This window comes from Zootoca vivipara, chromosome 7 (assembly GCF_965207765.1).
Source record: "Zootoca vivipara chromosome 7, rZooViv2.hap1.1, whole genome shotgun sequence".
NCBI classification, from domain to species: Eukaryota; Metazoa; Chordata; class Lepidosauria; order Squamata; family Lacertidae; genus Zootoca; species Zootoca vivipara.
In genome coordinates, this window is record NC_142590.1 from 24,596,296 (window position 1) to 24,616,926 (window position 20,631).

The 20,631-nt window shown below is 45.3% G+C and overlaps 1 protein-coding gene across 2 annotated transcripts in view; it reads right to left on the reverse strand.

Moving 5' to 3' along the window:
• Nucleotides 1-20,157, reverse strand: part of LRRC8D (leucine rich repeat containing 8 VRAC subunit D) — a 75,685-nt gene extending 55,528 nt beyond the window's left edge. The window contains exon 1 of one of the 2 annotated variants that reach the window (XM_035121925.3): nucleotides 19,876-20,157. The gene's annotated coding sequence lies outside the window, so the exon portion shown is untranslated. Of the gene's footprint in view, nucleotides 1-19,615 lie in introns of both variants that reach the window. The other variant, XM_035121928.3, reaches the window with a different exon arrangement.
• Between the last annotated feature and the right edge of the window lie 474 nt (nucleotides 20,158-20,631).

The window sequence follows — 20,631 nt, forward strand, 5'->3', positions numbered from 1 at the left end:
CTCTTCGTGACCCCATGGACCATAGCACACCAGGCACTCCTGTCTTGCACTGCCTCCCGCAGTTTGGTCAAACTCATGTTCGTAGCTTCGAGAACACTGTCCAACCATCTTGTCCTCTGTCGTCCCCTTCTCCTAGTGCCCTCCATCTTTCCCAACATCAGGGTCTTTCCCAAAGATTCCTCTCTTCTCATGAGGTGGCCAAAGTATTGGAGCCTCAGCTTCACGATCTGTCCTTCCAGGGAGCACTCAGGGCTGATTTCCTTAAGAATGGATAGGTTTGATCTTCTTGCAGTCCATGGGACTCTCAAGAGTCTCCTCCAGCACCACAATTCAAAAGCATCAATTCTTCGGCGATCAGCCTTCTTTATGGTCCAGCTCTCACTTCCATACATCACTACTGGGAAAACCATAGCTTTAACTATACGGACCTTTGTCGGCAAGGTGATGTCTCTGCTTTTTAAGATGCTGTCTAGGTTTGTCATTGCTTTTCTCCCAAGAAGCAGGCGTCTTTTAATTTCGTGACTGCTGTCACCATCTGCAGTGATCAAGGAGCCCAAGAAAGTAAAATCTCTCACTGCCTCCATTTCTTCCCCTTCTATTTGCCAGGAGGTGATGGGACCAATGGCCATGATCTTGGTTTTTTTGATGTTGAGCTTCAGACCATATTTTGCGCTCTCCTCTTTCACCCTCATTAAAAGGTTCTTTAATTCCTCCTCGCTTTCTGCCATCAAGGTTGTGTCATCTGCATATCTGAGGTTGTTGATATTTCTTCCGGCAATCTTAATTCCGGCTTGGGATACATCTAGTCCAGCCTTTCGCATGATGAATTCTGCATATAAGTTAAATAAGCAGGGAGACAATATACAACCTTGTCGTACTCCTTTCCCAATTTTGAACCAATCAGTTGTTCCATATCCAGTTCTAATTGTAGCTTCTTGTCCCACATGGAGATTTCTCAGGAGACAGATGAGGTGATCAGGCACTCCCATTTCTTTAAGAACTTGCCATAGTTTGCTGTGGTCGACACAGTCAAAGGCTTTTGCATAGTTGATGAAGCAGAAGTAGACGTTTTTCTGGAACTCTCTAGCTTTCTCCATAATCCAGCGCATGTTTGCTATTTGGTCTCTGGTTCCTCTGCCCTTTCGAAATCCAGCTTGCACTTCTGGATTTCTGGATGTTGATGATACATAAATCAAAGATACTTCATGGCAGTGATGGAGTATTCACAAGCTTGTTTTTACAAATATTTCTAAAGGGCTGTTTGCGCTGAGGCTCTCAGAGCACTGCACAATTTAAAAGCACAAACATTATTTAAAAACAGCAGCATAACCCAAAACCGACAGAAGAACCCCAGCATAAAACCCCGCCGATCCGAGAACTTGCACTAAAATGCTTTGGCAAATTAAAAGCAAAAAACAGAGAGTTGTCACCAGGCGAGCCACCCTGGGGAAGGCATTCAACTACTGGGGTCCCATTGCAAAGAAGGCCCTGTCCAAACTTCCACTCACCTCACATCAGAAGAGAAAGGGACATGGAGGAGACACAAATCTCATCTGATGCAACGATTGTAAAAGCGTGTGCATTGTGGGAAGAAGATGAATGTATCACGAGCTCTTGCTCTGCTAAAAGGCATGTCTTACAAACCCCTCAGTGGTGCTGAAGTCCAAGTCCATTTTTCTACAAGGCCTCCTGGAAATGGCCAAAGGTCACCGTTTAGAGAAGCCAGAGAGGGGCGTTAAGAGGTCAACCTCGTAGAGTTATAGAATTCCTACCAACTGAAATCATTGGTTGCAATCACACACACTCGAAGGAAGACTAAACCAATTGTTCCCAGGTATTTGCTTATATACAATACTTTTTCTGAGCGAAGTACTTTGGGTCAGAGAAATTCTCTTCTGCTCTCCGCAGTGGTTATTATTAATCCTAAAGCGGCTGGCTTTGCACAAACTGCTGATTCAAGTACTTCCCAGAAAGGGCGCGGGGGGGGGGTTCAAACGGTATATTAAGGAAATCTGATTCCTATATATCTCCAGGTGTAATCTGAGCAACTACTAAAAGGGAGTTTCCTTCCTTGTGCTTCTTGTGTGCCAAGAACTTAAAATGCAAAGTAGAAATCGAGTTTTTCGCTATTCAGAACTGTTTATTTAAGGACATCCCACTAGATAAACAATCAATAGTAAATCTCGTTCCACACTCAACTGGTTTTGAAACAAAAAAACTTGTGTTGTGGGGCGGAAGGCTGATGCATTACATAAACAACACTGCCGTTTAAAAAGAGTTTGCTTTTTAAAGGCATCTCAATTGTTTGTGGGTTTTGCGGGTGAGGAGGGAGGGAGCAGTTTGCAAGCCATAGCCTACTGTGTAGATCTTGTGGGCTTCTGCATACCACCAATTTATTTTGGGGTGGGGGCAGTGGAGAAGATGGGACAATGGCATGATGTGAAATAAATTTTGGAAAATAAAAGAATCTGATGTGTCTAGTGGGTTGCTGAACCTGACTAGTCCGCTGCATGGAGACCGTGGGTAGCAATTAAAGACAGGCTCTATGTGGTAGCCACACTGTGTGTGCCTCAGGCCATAGAAAGCTTGCCCCAAATGTATTTCACTATCTAAAGGTAAAGGGGCCCCTGACCATCAGGTCCAGTCGTGTCCAACTCTGGGGTTGCGGCGCTCATCTCGCTCTATAGGCCGAGGGAGCCGGCATTTGTCCACAGACAGCTTCTGGGTCATGTGGCCAGCATGACTAAGCCGCTTCTGGCGAACCAGAGCAGCACACGGAAACGCTGTCTACCTTCCTGCCAGAGTGGTACCTATTTATCTACTTGCACTTTGATGTGCTTTTGAACTGCTAGGTGGGCAGGAGCTGGGACCGAGCAACGGGAGCTCACCCCGTTGCAGGGATTCGAACCGCCGACCTTCTGATCAGCAAGCCCTAGACTCTGTGATTTAACCCACAGCGCCACCTGGGTCCCTATTTCACTATCTACAGAATTAAAACAGCTCGGTATTTTTGAGGGAGGGTGGTGGTTGCTTTTGACGTGGGTAAATCACCTGACTCAGAAGAAAACACAAAATGGCTAGATCAGGGGGTCAGCAGTGCCATCGCCGTACACCAATATTTAGCTATACAGTGGTACCTTGGTTCTCAAACACCTTGGTATTCAAACGCTTTGGTTGTCAAACGTCTTAAAACCCAGAAGTTAAGTGTTCCAGTTTTCAAACGTTTTTCGGAAGCTGAACGTCCAATGCAGCTGTCGGCTATTGTTTCCGGGGCACCTGCACCAATCAGAAGCTGCACCTTGCTTTTCAAACATTTCAAAAGTCAAACGGACTTCCGGAACGGATTAAGTGTGCCACTTTTGTTTTTGAGACTTTATTGGTTAATTTGTTTTTGTGACTGTGTGGAACCCAGTTCAGCTACTGATTGATTGATTGATTGATTGATTGTGTGACTGCAGAAATGGATAAAAGCCCCCCATCCAAACAATGACTCATCAGTGCATGAAAGAAAAAAAATTAATTTTAATTTTTATCATCTACAATACTGTCTTATTTATTTTAAAGTACAGTACATTGATTATTGCTTTCATTTTATGGATTAATGGTCTCGTTAGATAGTAAAACTTCATGTTAAATTGCTGTTTTAGGGGTTGTTTTTAAAAGTCTGGAACGGACTAATCCCTTTTGCATTACTTTCTATAGGAAAATGTGCCTTGGTTTTGGAACGCTTTGGTTTTGGAATGGACTTCTGGAACGGACTAAGTTTGAGAACCATGTTTACCACTGTATGCATCTTCTAAACTGAAAAATGGGAGTAGCACACACCATATCAGAAATATAGGTTACAATGGGACAGGTCCAATATCGTCCACAGAACCACACATAACTGCATTGCTGGATTGGACAAAAGACCCCGTAGAGACCAGACACACCAGCTGGGAAGTCCGCAAGCAGAGAGAGCACGACAAAAGATTAATATGCCACCATCAATTTAAGAAGCGGAATAGGGCAGTTTGCAATCTAAAACCCAACACAGGAGAAACCGAGGGAAAAGGAGGGAACGGTAAAATGGGAAAGGACTGTGCAATTGTTTCAGTTATATGGGCTTGTTCACAGGCATAAAAATGCAGCGCGGCTTGGGAACTGGGGAGCTGTGCCAAAGGCTTTATACGAAAGGTTAAAATTGGAGGAGGGATTTGAAGGAAGCAGCAGTCCCATTTAAGAGCCAGCGTGGAAGAAAGGTCAGAGTCGTTTGAGGGAGCAGCCATCCTGTGGTATTTGCCTCCAGCAAATGGCATTCAGACGAGGCACACTGCCTCTGGAAAAAAGGAGGCTCCGTTTAGTTCTCATGGCGAGTAGCTGCCACTAGACTTATCCTCTAAGAATTTCATTTAGAAGCCGTCCACGCAAAGGGCTGTCACAACATCCCAATGCAATAAATGTTGCAAAGTAAGTGTGTGCATAATTACATGGCAGGCTGCTCTTTTTCAGCCACCCTGCGTTCCCTTTCCTCTGCCACGGTATTATGATTGCCTTTCGCTTGAAAATCATCTTTGGACCCATTCCCTTTTCACAGATCTACCTTATCTGATCTCACCCGCAGTATAGACAGCAGATGCTAGCACACAGAATCATAGAGCTGGAAGGGATGGCAAGGGTAATCTAAGTCCAATGCAGGAATCTTTTTTCCCACGTGGGGCTCAGACCCACTGTCAGGAATATGGGCAGGAGTCGGGCTCTGGGGCCTGTGGTGCTTTGCAGGACTAGGGCCTGCCTCAGCTTGTGCTGAAGAAGCAAGGAGTGGCCACTCAGGTGAGGCCACTTGACAACTCACTGCACCTGGTGGCAAGAGCTGGGAGGGATAAAAGCTCAGCATTTCCCTTCAGCTCTTTGCCACAGCAACGCGTTCTCTACCTTGCTATGTCTGGCCTCCTGTTCCTTGATCCTTCGCCTTGCTCCTTGGACCTTCGCCTTGCCAGCGCCCTTCTCCTCGACTCCCAGACCTTCGCCTCCGCCTTGCTCCTTGACCCTCAGGCCCTCGCCTCTGTGACGCCCTGCTCCCCAACCTTCGGTTCCTTGACCCTGCGACTGCCTGCTGCTGGACCCTCAGCCCTGCACCATTCGGACCCCGTTCCTGCTTCCACACCACCATCTTGCCCCTGGTCCTGATGTCCTTAGGCGGGCCTGCTACTCCCGCAGACCAGACCCACAACCCTGAGATTAAGAGTCTCCTGCTCTTACCGACTGAGCAGTGTTCGAAACTGAGATATGAAAGTTAGGAGCTAAACGGCACCTTAAACAGAGGTTAGGGGCACAATGATGGAATGTCTAGGTGTGCTTTTTTTATAAGAAGAATACAAAGCTGGAAATGAACGAACTGCAGCTAAAATCTTATATTCATTTTTTACATGGTCTAGTCCTCATCTGAAGACTGCAAAAAAAAAAACCAAAGCCATACTTCCCCTGGCCGCCCCCGACCCCTAATATTCTTATGAGGGTCCTTTCTCCAATCTTTGGAGAGTGGCTGGAAGTGGGGAGGCAGAAAAGGGTCTTCCTTTCCTTCCAGCAGTAGCAATTTTAATTCTGAAATCTTAGGCGCAGTACAGTGGTATCTAAGTTTACTAATTTTATCCGTTCCGGAAGTCCGTTCTTAAACCGAAGCCTTTCTTAAACCAAGGCGCGCTTCCCCTAATGAGGCCTCTCGCCACCAGTGCCCTTCCACCGTTCGGATTCTGTTCTTAGACCGAGGTAAAGTTTGCAAACTGGGACACTACTTCCGGTTTTGCAGAGTTCGTGAACTGAATATTGTAGTTCGTAAACAGGGCTGTTCTTAAACCGAGGTACCACTGTACTGCACCCAGAGCTCAGAAACGGCTTGCATTAATGAAATTCTCTGTCACAAAACACGCCTAGAACAACGGGAGCTTCGAACGCTGCAACTGAGCTATTTCTTGCTTTCTCGTTCTTCACAGCTTTTACACACCCAGAATCAGAAATTTCATTTTTTTATAATAAAAAAACCACACACACAACAACAATCAATTTAAATCTGGGGGACAGTCCCCATTGTCAGACCTGCATCATTTTAACCAGTTCTTTTGTGTGTGTGTCACTGATACAGAGTACTGTCACCTCTGCTTTTGCTGTCAATGGCAGACATGCCGTGACGGCAGCTACAGCATTTTTATCACAAAATTGTAGAATTTTAGAGTTGGAATGGGCCCCTGAGGATCAACTAAGTTCCAGCCCCCTGCAATGCAAGGCTATGCAGCTGTCCCATATGAAGATCGGACCTGCAACCTTAGCATTGTCAGCACAATGGTCTAACCAACTGAGAACCAGCTGCACCCCGCTGCAGCGCTGACTTAAAGTAATGGTCTGTTGCTAAAACAAGCAGCCAGAATTAGTTCTAGGCATGCTACACTATTTCTCTTCTGTGATTTAAAAACAAGTCAGCATGAATTCAAGGGAACGATTAGTAGTGATTTCATGCCTCCTTCCTTTTAGTTGTTTCATGGTTTTCTTCTTCAATTCTGCCTGAATTATCCACAACCAAGAAGGGAATCTGGTTTTGCCAATCATGGGCATAGGATCATTTGTCAAATGATACGGGGAAAGCGCTAAATCACAGGGCATAATCCAGCCAAGGTGAAACACTTTTAACCTCTCCAAAGAATTAAATGTGTTCTTAAATTTTCCCTTTGGAATTAATTGGAGAGGTATTAATTTTGGATGAATTATGCATTCAGTATTTTGGAAGAAAAGCAATAATGGCAACAACGCATTAGGCAAACAGGGCACAAGTTCACAGAATAATAAAAGAATTGTAGAGCTGGAAGGGAGCACAACGCTCATCTAGTCCAACCCCCTGCAATGCAGGAATCTTTTGCCCAATGTGGGGCTCAAACCCATAACCCTGGGATTAAGAGATTCATGTTCTACCAACTGAACTAGTGATGATAGAGCTAGAGATGAGAGAGAGAGAGAGAGGTGGTTCCTCAGATCACTGACCAAAAGTAAGGGATCTCCACATAAAGTAGGTAACAATGTGCTTACCAGTTTGTGCAATACAAATGTGGTGGGACATATGAAGAGTTCCATTTTCGCAGCTTAAATATTTGCTGGATTAAGCATGAAATCTCGATCCCCTGTGAATGTTTATGAAGCCAATTGGGAATGCATGCAGAAAATGTGACTCAGCACACGGGTGTTTTAATACTAAACAGGCATGAAAACATGTTTTTCAGTAAGAAGAGACTGCATAATTTTGCCTAGAACATTACTTACCAGGCCAGAAAAATCCCTACCCTAACCAGGTATACAACAAAAAACAATGGTTCCACATAATGAGCTTTTAGCTGGGGATGGGGCGGGAATCACTAACCTCCAAATTAACACGACGCAAATGTTCATTCAAGCAACCTGATTAAAAGGAGCCAATGTAAAATCTGTAGCAAAAAAAACCCCACCCCAAAACCGCATGTTAACAGATAGTGTTAAGGGATGTTTTCTTTTCTGCTCTCTTGTTTTTAGAACAATTTACCGGTATTTGTTCAATATTATAATAGATTCTTACACTGTACTTCTTGTTTGTGATCTGAGGTCAATGTTGAAAACCATGCATGCACAATTTACTGTCGGCAGATGTTGGGACATTTCAGACATTCCAAGAATAGACAGACAGTCAAATGAAAACAACCTCAATAGATTTGCTCTTGTGAAATTGGATACGCTCAGGTGCTAACCATGAGCAAAAGAGTGTTTTCAGAAATTATGGCCATGGTCAACCTTGTAAGCGATGCTTATACAAATCGCGTTCTCTCAAATGCAACTTCTTTTTTTCTAATCACCGTAGCAAAATCCAGGTTAACATTGCTGAACCAAAAGAACAAAAGCAAATGTAAAAGGACACCAGAAACTTCTTAATGTACACACAGAATTTTATAGATATCAATAAAAGATAGAGTAGGTAAATGGCAGATAAAGACCAATGTTACAGGCTGATCTACAAACCCAGTGATGAGACAAGTGGAATGCCCCAACATTTCACACTTAATTTTTCATGCTTCGAGATCCTGCGTGATCTCACTATATAGAAGTCACATAAGATAACATTAAAGCACAATGTTATGCATGTTTATTCATAATAATAATAATAATAATTTTTTATTGGCCAAGTACATTTTCCAACATACTTGGAATTTGTTTCGGCTACATTGCAATGTAAACATACACACACTGTTCCACTCACAATACAAATAAGCAAAGAAACCCACCCATAATTGACCTCCCCTTCAGCTGCACATCTACAAATTTAACAATTTAATGGCACAAGGGAAAAAACTGTTCCTGTGCCTGGCCAATTTTGTATATGAAGACCTGTAGCGACGGGAGTAAATCTAGCAGATGATGGCAGGGATGTAAAGGCTCTGCTGCAATTCTCTCTGCTCTCTTCTTAACTCTGGTAGCATAGATTGTCTCTATTGTAGACAAGCTGGCACCAATTACCCTTTCTGCAATTCTTACAGCTCGTTGGAGCCTTTTCTTGTCTGTCTTGGAGGCTGTACCATACCAAGCAGTAATAGAATTACAGAGAACAGTTTCAATGATGCTTCTGTAAAATTGGATCAACACTTTCTGGGGCAATTTAAATTTCCTTAGTTGACGCAGAAAATACAACCTCTGGTGGACCTTTTAAATCATACTATTGATGTAAGGAAGTTTTGCAGATGAGGCTGATCCTAAACCTGTACTGCCTTGTAAGATACCTTTGGGAGAAGAAAAGGCTAAGGAGTAAACCCTACACAAATCTGGAGTGAAGTCCCTAAAACTACAGTGGCGCCTTGTACGCCTCCTTCCGGCAACTCCTGTTGACAAGCTGGTGCCAAACGTATTGCTCTGCTTTCTTTTGAACCATATTAGCAAGGCTGAGGCTGGGGGTGTGGGGGGGGGGAGGCTTGCCGTTTGGGCAGCCAAGGACTTCCATACACACTGCCCAGGCTTGTGCCCCGGGGAGGTCACTTCAGTTCTGCTAATCCAGCTGTTTGGCCTTATCCCTGCAGACACACTCGAGACAGACAGATACTAACAACGATATACTCCCCAAATAAATAGATTATATCCAACAGAGCACTAAGTTACTGTCCTGTCAGTGCGAGGATTTATGTTTGTGCCACAGGACTTCCTCCGTCTCCTTAAATCTGTTATGGGGGTTCCCCCAACTTTCTGGAGCAGATCTGAAGAGGACATGCACAGAGAGAGGGAGGGAGGGAGGGACAGAGAGGGCACACTGCACAAACATAAATCCTTGCACTTTGCCATGTTCAAATGCAGGCATCCCCAAACTCAGCCCTCCAGATGTTTTGGGACTACAACTCCCATCATCCCTAGCTAACAGGACCAGTGGTCAGGGATGATGGGAATTGTAGTCCCAAAACATTTGGAGGGCCGAGTTTGGGGATGCCTGTTCAAATGTCACATCAAAACATCTGGCTCTCCAGATGTTGCTGAACTACAACTCCCATCATCCCTGGCCATGGGCCATGCTGGCTGGGATTGATGGGAGCGAAAGGTTCTCCACCCTGCATTAAGCTACAGTTAACCATGGTGTTCACATGAACAAGCAGCATGCTGGTGCAAGCTGCTCAAAACTCCCGGCTCCGCTCCTCTCCTGCTCCTGCTGGGAACAGCCACCACAAGCCTCGGCCTGGTGTGTTGTGCCAACCCAGCTCATGGTTTCTTCCCCCCTCCCCAACAATCTATGAGCAGTAAGCCAAGAACAAACGTTGGTCGCTCCATGGTTTGTTTTGGAGAGGAACAAACCATGAGCCCAGGTTCGGACAGCACAACAAGCCTGCTGTTTGCTGCTCCTGGCACAGCCAGAAGCTGAGAGAGGAGCAAAGATGGGACTTTTGAGCAGAACCATCACACTGCTCTTTAACATTAAACCGCTGTTGAACATTAGCTATGGTTTAATATAACATGCCAAACCGGCCAATGTCTTAAACTACAGTAGAGTAAGTAACGTAGCTGGAGGTTGCTGGATTAGCATCTACCAGGGAATATTCTGAAGCCTTCTATTCACTCCATTGCCTTCAGAGGTATCGTGAGGCTCCCAAGATACTTTTCAATAGCGCTTGTTGGAACACCAACAAATGCAGTTTTCAGAAATAAAGTTTCTGGCCGTCATTGTTATAAATTCAAAAACCACTGTGCAACAAGAGAAGTTGCACCGGTTTTATGGAATAAGGACACAAATAAATCCAGAACTGTGATGATATTATTATTATTATTATTATTATTATTATTAATAATAATAATAATAATACCCCGCCCATCTGGCTGGGTTTCCCCAGCCAATCTGGGCGGCTTCCAACAGAATATTAAAATACAATAATTAATCTATTAAACATTAAAAGTTTCCCTAAACAGGGCTGCCTTCAGATGTCTTCTAAAAGTCAGATAGTTGTTCTTTCCTTGACATCTGATGGGAGGGCGTTCCACAGGGCGGGTGCCACTACCGAGAAGGCCCTCTGCCTGGTTCCCTGTAACTTGGCTTCTCGCAGCGAGGGAACTGCCAGAAGGCCCTCGGCGCTGGACCTCAGTGTCCAGGCAGAAAAATGGGTGTGGAGATTTTAAAAAATTACCGCCATTCATCAGATATACCAAACTATTGGTAGCCTTCTAGCTCAGGGTATTTTGATATGATCTTCGCAGTCCTAAATAGATAGCTCACCTGTACTTCCTAGATCTTAAGTCACGAATAGGGCTGCATGGCATAAATGAGTCAACGCATCAAATATTCACTTCAAAAAATATACTGTCAACATCTGTTTTAATTTATATATCTTCCTTGCAGCCACCAAGGCTTAAGCTTCTTTCCCCACAAAACTTTCTTCTCATCTGTGAAAAAGGAGTCAGGTAAAGAAATAGGGAGTTGCAGGCGGCAATGCATAAGCTAAGGCTTAGTCTCATTAATATACTAAAACGGAAGGCAGTTTTCCTGAATCCTGTCAAAGCGAGACTTGTTGCAACGGCGCTTATTTTGTACTGGTTTTTCTGTTCCTTGAAAGATGAATGGCAAAATAACTTGCCTACTCTTCTCCAGGAACTTCCAAGAGATATAACCTACTTCCTCAAAGAACTTTTCAGACCCCTAGAGCTTTTGCACCGTTGCAAGATGAAGGTCCTCTCTGGCAGACTTCCCCAGCTGTTTGGCTGCCCGTCCCCTTTGACAGTTTGCAAGACCTGGAAAATGCCGCCGCAAAGAACACAGGGGTGCCGCACTTCAAAAGGACCTTTGATTCCTTTGTATGAAAGCAACTTTTGGCATGACAGGGAGAGAGAGGCCACGTCAGTTAAAATTAGTGATGTGGAAATGAGCCTGACTTGCAGCACCGGACTGCCAACTTAACTTGCGAGGCAAATCTGTGCCAAAAACACGAGAAGATTCTTCACAGTTAAAAGCTCAACACTGCTGACGACGTTCTCCAACAAAGTTCAGTTATAGCAGACGCTCCCAACCAAAAAATAAAGCTCTGTAATCAATGCATCTTCTGGGAGGGCCAAACAACACACGGCATGGAGATCAGAGATTGCATTTCCCAACATTTCACAGAATATCATTCTATGTGTTGGAAGGGGCCACAAGAGTCATCGATTCCAACGCCCTGCAATTCAGGAATATTTCACTCAACATGGGCCTCGAACCCATGGCCCTGAGATTAAGAGTCTCGTGCTCTACCGACTGAGCTATTCCAAGGTTATATGGCTTATTACTGAAATGCAAGTGCAGGAGGTTGCCAACATGAACCAAGCAATGGTGCTGGGCAAATGAGCATTTAACCCTTGGTGCTAATCAGAACCACTCACACCCACCCCAAAGGGTGCTATTTGCGCTACAGGGCTGGCGTGAGGAGGAAATAAATGTAAGGTAGCTAAGGGCCAAACGAGAAGTGTCAAACAGTTTGGCCTTGCATGGCTGGCTTTCTTTCCAAAACCAACATCCAGCATGATAAGTGAAGGGGAGCTTTAACCCTTTGCCGCCACCACAGGAACCTGCACCCCACAGCAGCTATTTGCAATACAGTACAAGGAAAGCTCATCTGCTTCTAGGTACTTATGTAACTTGCCTGCTTGAGCATTTTGGTGGTGTCATCATAAGAGAAGCGGCTAAGATACAACTTAAGCGGCCCTGTTTATCCACAGAACACTATTCCACAGTAAACATATGAGATTAATGCGCCCTAATTCCTCCAAACACCTGGACACACTGTGCAGAAGTTGGGGCTAAATGAGGCTGAATGAATGCAGTCAACAGGCATTTTGCACTGTAAGTAGCAGCCATGGGGTGGGTGGGAGCAGCAGCAGGGTTCTGGAGTCAGCAGTTTCTTCCTCCTCCTGCAGTGGACCCAACAATGAATATATATATATCAGGAGTTATTACTGTACTACCAAATAGATCCCATATCCATTTCAGATAGGTCTTCAGTCAATCATATAATTCTTGACTTCCTCCATTTCCCTGAACTCTAAAATAATAATAATAAAACCCAAAATTTATGAGCTCACCCACCCAGCATATTTTCAAAACTTTTTAAGAGTGAAGTGAAGACAAGACAAGGCAGACATTCCAAGATGGATGGGAGCAGCCTGAACATGTTTTTTTTTTCCTGCCCTGGAAAAAGAACGCCTCAGAATGCAGCAAATAAATGTTCAGACCACTTCTACTGAACTTTGGAATGAATGCCAATCTCTTCACCACATATTCGTTATTTTGACTTGATCAACTACCGTAGTTCTCAAATATATAATCTCAGCTGTAAAAAATTCAGACCATGGAGGTTCCCTACCGGGTAGACATTCTCTTGAGTTCACATATCCATTTTATAATTTGGACAGATGACATTGTGGACGTTTCCCACAACTCAAAGGAATCTAACATACTACTCTAACGAAAGCAAAGTCCATGCATCAATGCAGCTATGTGAAATTTAACTGGATAGATTATGTATGTACTTGTCCCAAACACTTAATAAATAACTTCTTGGCTACGGGAGTTGCTGGAAGGAGGCGTACATGGCGCCATCCAACCAGACTCCACTCTGGATTTGTGTACGGTTTACGCCAGGCATCCCCAAACTTCGCCCCTCCAGATGTTTTGAGACTACAATTCCCATCATCCCTGACCACTGGCCCTACTAGCTAGGGATCATGGGAGTTGTAGTCCAAAAACATCTGGAGGGCCGAGGTTGAGGACGCCTGTCCTAGATGGGCTACCTTCCCAGGATGACAAGCCCCATTTGCCCCTCACTTCCCCCTACAGCACTTGCAGAAACAACCTTCTTGACCGCTGGACTCGCTATTGGTCTTGTCTGCTCAATCTGCCAGAGGCTGTTTTCGCATGCAGAGGAAGTCCCTAACTTACCAAGCATTTCAGACCCATTGGCTACCCTCACCTGGTGTAGCTGGCCAATGGAAGCCGTTCCCAGGATGCAGCTGCTGTTGCGTGCTGACAGCTTCTACAAGCCACAGGCGAGACCTGAGTGTAAGGTGGGGACCAAAGGTGGACAAACCACCCTGGAAGGAACATGATGTGTCCCCCACCAGAGGTACTACCTCTCCCCTAACACCCCGCACACCCAAACAACATGAGAGAATGAGGTATCCTGCAATCAGGTGCCACACTGAAGCACACACTTAAAACTTCTGCAAAGGCTTGATTCCAACACTTTTCAGGAAGGTAATTTCATATTGAGCACCTGAAGCTATGTGCAGGTAAAAACTTTACATCTCTGTGCACAGCTTGCCTGTCAGTGTCGATTTGGCACTACCGTGATGTTCATCTGCCCTGCACAAATTGTGCTCTGAACATCTGGAAATAGCTCGGACGGAGACAGAACCCTCCAGTTCCCAAGGAATGAAAATGTCAGGATGCAAATGCCGAATAATGGAATTGTGGCTACTGCAGCCATATTTATGCCCATTCCATGAGCACCAACTTGCATACAGCATAGCACAGATGCTTTGTGATCGTGAATATGGGAGAGCAATAAGGTTCGTTTGCTTGTTTTGCAAATGGGCTGCCTCTGTTGGTTGCTGCGTGGTCTATCTATACTGCCAAGTTGTCAGTGTCTTTTAAAGTGTTGATTCGCGAGGCTCCTGGATGGGATAAAACACAGCACGCATACCAATATCCAATATTAATAAGCTAAATGCCATTCATTATTAAAACTGTGTACGGATCAGATAGTCAAGTGAATATGCAGTTAGGGCTTCACGGGTCAAAATGATCTTCTGATCAGGGAGCAGCAAATGATCAAATCTCCTCTGCCTCCTACAGATCCTGGTAAACATTAGTGCATAGTTTGGGGGGGGGGAGACACTATTACCCGAACAAGGGAAGAAAACACACACAAACACAATGGGCGGCATAAGTAAACTCTGCAATAAAAACCTGTGCAAAATAAAACCAGGCTGTTCATCAGTCCAGGCACAGCCTAAATCCTCAAGACCCCGTCTAATCTTCGGGGATTAGGGCTAGACAATTCTCCTGGGGTTGGTAAAGCACGTTAACAACAAGAAGAAGCTAGTAACGTAGTAACAAGGAAGAGGGTTGTTTTGCAGCTGCCAGGGTGAGCAATGACTAAGGATTCTGAAACGGCAAGAAATTCCTCTCGCAACCCACCACAGAGTGAGAAGGGAAAATGACCAAACAGCAGATGCAATCAAGGAGAAGGGGGGGGGAGTCACAAAGAAAGGAGGGGGGGAAGTGGGTGGGAGGAGAACTTCTAGACTCTTCAGGGCAACAGTGACTTTTAAAGCAAACCACTTCACCAGAGATGACGAAAGTCTTCAATTCAGGGTTGGTGTTGTTTTATGAAGCCTGCGCCAATTTTTTTTTATAAAAAAAAACAAATTCTCAGGACGTCTTTAAAGGCGGAAACCTGTGCAATTCAATAAGGATATCGAGTTTGCAGGTTTGATTGTTTTTAAGATGTCTCACCCGCCCCCACCCCCCTTTCGCTATGAGGTACCGGGACGCTGTTGCAGCGTTACAATCAAGCAATTAAAAGGAAATAAAAGACGTAAGTCAGTTGTGCATGCAATTATAAAAGCAAGTAAGGCAATTCCAAGGAAAAGCAGCACAGTGAAGATTGACCAAAACAAAAGAGACGCATCCCCCCCCCCCACACACACACAAATCCCACCTGTCCAAGGCCTGAGTCAAGCAGTGAGTCTTCAGCATAGTATGGAACTTATATAATGAAGAAGCCAGAAGCATTTCTGCTGGGAGGGAGATTCACAATTTAGGGGCTACCACAGAGAATGCCCTGTCCGGGTGGCCCACACATCTTACGAGTTGCAGCATTACCAAGGAAGCCCTTGTGAAAAGCAATTTTATTATTAATTATCCATTAAACACCTAAACTTTCCAAGCACTGTACATGAACAATAATGTAAAGAAATAAGACAGTCTATATCAGGGTGGTTCAATGTGTGGCCTGAGGGCTACATGTGGCCCTCAAGGCCTTTTTTGGTGACCCTCGGCAACATTTGATGCTCTCCCCCCACCCCACCCCAGGCTGCCTGCCCAAAGCTGGGTAAGCAAGATGCTGGGCTTTGGGAAGGAGGCGTGAAGGCTCTGACAGGGTCCCAGAGTCCTCCTGCCTCCTTCCCAAAGCCTAGTTAGCATTTTCCCAGCTTTGGGAAGGAAGTGGGAGGGCTCAGAATCTAACAGGCACAAGACTAGATAAGTGAAGAGGAAAAGAAGCAAATTCAGGGATCAGTTCTTGAAATTACAGCAAGTCACATAATTGTTATGGTAACGACTACCTGAAGTTGCTCCTAAAGAGACAATTCTGGGAACTCAGGGAATCTTGGTGAAAAAGGATCCAAGCAGGTGTTCCTTGTCGTGTTTTAATCTAGCTAAATTACAGATAGTCCAACCATTCACCCTGCTAAAGGAAGGGAGGGGGAACCAAGTAGGATATGAAGTGGCTCACTGCTACCAATGTAGATGATGGCTATGTAGTCATAATTAGATGATTAAATATGAAGTTTTTAAAAATGGTAGCAATGTCCCTGCAGGCTAGCCTTCCCCAACCTAATGCCAGCCAGATGTTTTGGTTGACAAGTCCTATCTTCTGCAGTCGGCATGGCCAACAGCAAGAGATGGTGAGAGTTGAAGTCGAAAACATCTGAAGCCATCAGATTGAACAAAGCCACAATATACCATGGTTACACTACAACAATGGTTACGCTACAATTTTCAGAGTGGGTTTCAGAAACCATAATATGCATACAACCAACTTCAGAAGGTGGAAGTTGGGGCATTTCACAGGATCCACTGCCCTAACAAGACTATCATTTCAACTTCACAAAGTCGTAGAGAATTGTGTTTGCAGGTTCCGATTTTTCCAGGTGAAGTGGCTTCATTGACGGCGCCATGCTCAAGAGCCCCCAAATCCTGGAGCCAGGACTGTTTGTGCCTTATATTTCCAGCACACAATTTCACCCTTATTGGTATTTTTGAAATCATGCTTGCTGTTGTTCTTTGCTCGCTCCAGAAGTCCTCTTTCCTTCTCTTTTTGACCGTTTGGGGAAGTAAAGACAAAGAAGCAAACAAAAAAATCTGCTTTCATAACCGTTTTAAGTTTCATAACTATGGGAACAGAGCTCCCACAGTATGAGCACTCCATCCATAAAAATTATACGCACAATTTCTCCACACGTCAACAAATAAGATTCTATTTTGGCAGTGCTGCTAGAGCGACAGCCATTCCGCTTGTGACAGCCAAATTCAATGGACGGCTTTGGCTGTGAAAGTATTGTACCATGTTAACCTATCGGATGCTGTTTTCTCCTGCAACACTAGTTCAACTTGTGCAGAAAATTCAGCTTGTAGAACAACGCTGGCTCCCCCACTTCCCAAGCAAAGACGACATTTGATCTCACCCAATGTATGTATTCTAGGTTACACGTGTGTTGCAATGAGGGGGGGGGCACTGTACAAACACCACAGAAGTGTTGCATCAGCCATTTTTCACCGACTTTCTGCTGCCCACAAACTTCTCATCTTTTTTTTTTGCAGGCCTTTACAAACAGCCTTAAAAAGATCCTAAAAACAATCTCACACTCAAAGGTGGACAAATGGCACTACAGAATAGTTAGACATCCACCAGCCGCACCTCAACATTAATTATAGTCACCAGTGATGTGGAGCAAGAAGCATTCCATCTGCTGCTTTGTTTTTTTCTGTCAAATGCCAGCCAAATGGGCAGCCTGGAAGTGTCATTATTTCCCCTCATGACTATTCCTAGAAAGATGCATGCATAAACATAAATACACAGCTGTTTGGGGCATGCAAAAAATTGTGCTTTAATTTTCAGTGCCGACATTATTTTAAAAAACCAGTTTTAAACAATGTAAGGAAGTATATGCTCTTGAGTTGTCATATTCCAAAATACTTAATAAGTATTCCAAAATAATTTCCAAGTAAACCTTCAAATAGATATAATTTATACTACATAAACAGCACTTGAACTACCCCTCAAAAGCCAAGTATTACAAATACTATTTGGGCGACGGGGGGTGGGGAATACAAGTCAAATAGCACACTAAATTAGACCCCAATCAATTTAGGACATTTTTTAAAAAACCCTCAATCTTTCCAAGAAAATCCTCATCAGACACATTGAACGCAGATTGTCAATCACATGCTAGTAACTCCTAGCAAATAAGTATATTTCTAAACCTTACATGCCTTGCCAAAAGTCAAATTAGATCCAAGAGGCACATCTTATCCTGCCAGAAATTCATACTGAAATTCTCAACTTTCTCTTTTCTAGTTGGTATAACACTAAGCAGTGTTTTATCTCCCAAAAAGATGGGAAAGAGTAAAGAACTTGCATAGCTTGGCCTGAGACTTCAGCTTGGCGTGAGACTACTTATTCACTATTAACCAGCTACATTGTGGGCAGGCTACTGGAACCAAGCTTTTGACGTGCCTATTTTCGCAATGTGGAACAACATATTGTTTCCCATGGCATAAATGACTGGTGGAAGGAACCATGCAGTAATGGAGCAACTCCTAATGAAAGGGCAAAAGGCTTTCTGCCCTTAACCACCTTGCATTCCCACTTCCATAGCTCTGCCCTGCCTCCTGTTCTCTTGCAGCAGAGGTTACTGAACCAGGGAGAAATGAACCCACCTTCCTTCCTTCCTTCCTGCCTGCCTGCCTGCCTGCCTGCCAGTCAATCATTATTATTTCTTTCATATCGGCTGCAAAATTAGTTACCCCTTTTTGCTCTCTGCTGCAGATTCTATTCTCTGTGCTATATTTATGGATGTCCCTGAGGCAAGTCACTATTGGCAGGAGGAGGAGGAGGAGGAGAGAGAGAGAGAGAGAGAGAGAGAACAAAGGACTTTCACAAAGGAATTTAATCTCAGTATATTAGCCTTCCCAGCTTCAGCGGACTTGCTAAACTGCTGGATGCATTCCAATTGCCCTGCACAATGCCAGCATGAGCTGGAAGCATCAGATCTGGTAACAAGATGCATCATATCCTAGTGAAGTGGCAAAGGCTCTGAGCATTTCTCACAAGCCAGCATCATCTGCTCTGGATTCCTTTGGCCCATTAGATATACAGTAATGCATCATTCGGAGGCATCTGCATCATTTCTTACTCTTGTGGGGCCACTCACACCAGCTCCTCATTTCCCCTTCCAATAAGCATGCCAAAGAACACTTCCTTTACACCTGCCTATTTAAACCAGGGGGTGGAAGGTTCCAAATCCAATTGGGACGTTTGACTTTCTGAAACAAAGTGGGATGGGGAATTGCGTTCCATTTCTATCGGGTTCAGTGATCTGGAGTATAAGGCTGCTGTTTAACATGCAGCATTTATTTTTGTTATAACTGCTCTAATCTTGCAAATAAAGCTGATTGCAGTCATAAAGTAAGGTCGGGCTATTTGAATTTCCTCCCCACCTTTAATTTGCAAGAACGGCAAAGGACAAGGTAAATGCCGAGGCTGGAAACCTGTGTACTCGGTCCTGGCTGCGTCTTTATGCTGTGGAAGAGATGTCACACTCTGCACGTTGCCAGAGACACTCTTCTCTTTATTATTTCGCATGCTGCATGCGTAACCTCGCCCTCTTAGAAGGGGAAGGCGATGAAATAAGCCGTGACACTCTAGAAGTCTCACGCAGCCCTAGCAGCAGCCGGAAGTTCAGCTGAGGACAAGAGAGGCTGCATCATTTTTTGCAGACAGAGACCTCGCGCGGCACAGAGGCAAAGACTGAACGACAAAAGCACGAGGTCCCCCGCCTCTGACTAGGCACTTAAAGCGCAGCAATATGACAGTCTGTTCAGAAGTGACACCTCAGTGGGTTCAACAAGACTTTACACAGGAGCCACCGAGATCTCTTCGCCATCTCCCCGCAAAAATAAAATATTTGAGGGAGCCGGGACACCCCACAGTTGATGGGCATTGGCATTCGAATGATGTGCGTGCGATCGATTATGTGGGATGGGGTTGCCCCAATATATCTTTCAACTTGGCACTCCTGGAACTTTATTTCTAAGGCTGCGGTCCTTCGCCCACTTACTTACCTGCACGAGCACAGCCAGCAAGTACTGTACCGAGGATAAGGCTGCAAGTAACCAAGTTGGGCAACCTTTCTTTTCCGGCCTCGGCCCTCCAAAGACTACCTTCGGGGATACCAGCACCGAGCTGCCTTGCAAGGGCTGTTGCAAAGGGGCGCGCAAAACCCTCGGCACCGCCGGCGGTGCGGTTTCGCCGGGGATACCCCCCGGGCGCCGCGCGCCAAAGCGCGCCGGGAAATGTCCAGACGCGCCGCGCTTTTACGCACCTCAAAAGTGGGTCACTCCGTCTCCGGCGGCGGAGCCATGAGGAGAGGGGGAGAAGCAGAGGCGGCAAAGCGGAGCCCCAGGAAGCCCAGCTGCCGCGGCGACCCCCGGCTCGGGCTGCACACACCCCACCCCCCTCAATTCCAGGAGCGCGTCTTCGGCCTTGGCGAGAAGAAGAAGAAAAAGAGGAAGACGCGCGGCCGCCCCTTCGCCGCTCTCTCTGCCCCCTTGCAAGCGCCTTCAGCGCATTGGCCGCAGCCAATGGCACCGGCGGCGAAGCCCATGTGATTCCGGGAGACGCCTTTTCCTCTTTTCCCCCACCCCCACTACCCAGGCGCGTGCCCGGGTTCAGGTTCAGGTGCAGGCGCGGCGCGCGACAGGGCCGCCGGCAAGGGGAGCTTGCCACGCGCTTGCTGGCTGGCTGGCCCGGTCCCGTCGCCGCGCCTGCACCTGAACGCTCCAATCAGTGATAAAAACAGAGATATGAAAGCTAGGCGCTAAATTGCACTTTAAGCCTAGGTTATGTAGGGTTGCCATATTTCAAAAAGTAAAAACCAGGACACCCCGAAAGTTATTGAGCTTTTTTAAAGGAAGACCCCAAAATCGAGCTTTTCTGTAGGGAAACCCCAAAACTGTTGAGCTTTTTCTTTCAGGAGACCAAAAAAATATTGGACTTTTCTTTACAAGAATGCCAAAATAAGTGATTTTTCAATTGACTTGCCTAAGATCCAGGACAAAATGCCACTTTTCAGAAACCC